Source organism: Bactrocera latifrons, unplaced genomic scaffold (assembly GCF_001853355.1).
Source record: "Bactrocera latifrons isolate USDA-ARS-PBARC rearing strain unplaced genomic scaffold, ASM185335v1 scaffold_402, whole genome shotgun sequence".
NCBI lineage: Eukaryota > Metazoa > Arthropoda > Insecta > Diptera > Tephritidae > Bactrocera > Bactrocera latifrons.
In genome coordinates this window covers 167,641-168,767 of record NW_017537049.1, presented here as the reverse complement: position 1 = coordinate 168,767, position 1,127 = coordinate 167,641, and the positions used below count along the sequence as shown (strand labels likewise).

At 35.0% G+C, this 1,127-nt stretch overlaps 1 long non-coding RNA gene across 1 annotated transcript in view; it reads left to right on the top strand.

Annotated features, from left to right (window-relative positions):
- The window catches only part of LOC108972543, a 5,161-nt gene that overhangs the window by 729 nt on the left and 3,305 nt on the right, over positions 1–1,127 (top strand). The gene's annotated exons all lie outside the window — the stretch shown is intronic.

Sequence of the window (1,127 nt, the reverse complement as noted above, 5' to 3'; positions counted from 1 at the left end):
ATTGAAGTGCAAGGTATTAGTATGGCCACAACGAAATTGTGTACATGCAAAATGGACAACTGCGTTGTTTTGTGTACAAGCCGGCCATTGTTATGTTGCTACCCTATCACAAACATTCGTGAAGTAGGATTCATAACGCCATTTTCAGTTCACTGTCGTGCTAATGCAGTCTGTCGCGAGCATTGTGTTCTACACATAATGCTTGGTTTGCGCTCAGCTAATACGTTGTACTGGGTTTTGAAAACCCATATAAAAATGCTTGTGTTCTTTGTATTTTCAAGTTTTTTATACACATACATATATCCAAGCTAATGTTTGAATATTGTACATTGTATAACCCAATGATATTGTATAACGGCAACCTTAAACTATACAATGACCATTGTATAAAATGTATGTATTGTAGGGTTACACAATGACAATGACCTTTGATCGAGTACCACATACCCATACTTTTTAATTATTATTTATTCAGATCGAGTTTGCTCTATTTCAAAAATGGAGTTATTTGAAGAATGGCGAAAACGTAAAATAGAGCGAAATTCTCGGTTAGTGGATTATGTTTTGACAAAATTTAGTGGTAGAGATGTAACGCCTGATACACAGAAGGATATAAAATTAAAAATTTCGAGTGTTTCATCAAAATTTTCCACCAAATGGACTGGAGCAAATATGATGATTGAACGTTTTTAAACAAAAATCGCAGTTTGTTAGAAGGAGCAGATTTACAATTTCACCTACAAATGGAACATCCCTGTCCTCCCTCTTCAACTGGAAGCAATCGACCTTAAGGTAGACCAAAAAAAATTTAGAAGAGTCGTCTTTTAAACCGAAAAAACGAAGGCTTGAAGACTTACAAGAATCGCGAAGTGTCATCGAGTTGACCGTAACCAGAGAACGTATAATATAGAGAAGGTTCAGGGTGTGTCGATTGTCATCACGTTCCTCTTTTTGAAGGGTTTGAGTTTTCTATTARTGGATTTCACCACAAAAATATTATTAGCGGATTTCACCAATATTTAACATGAGGAGGTCGAAAATAGCAGAATTGAGCATTTTCATTGTTAAATGAGAAAAGTGATGCTAATTTCAATGTACGCTTGTGGATATATATATATTCAATCATA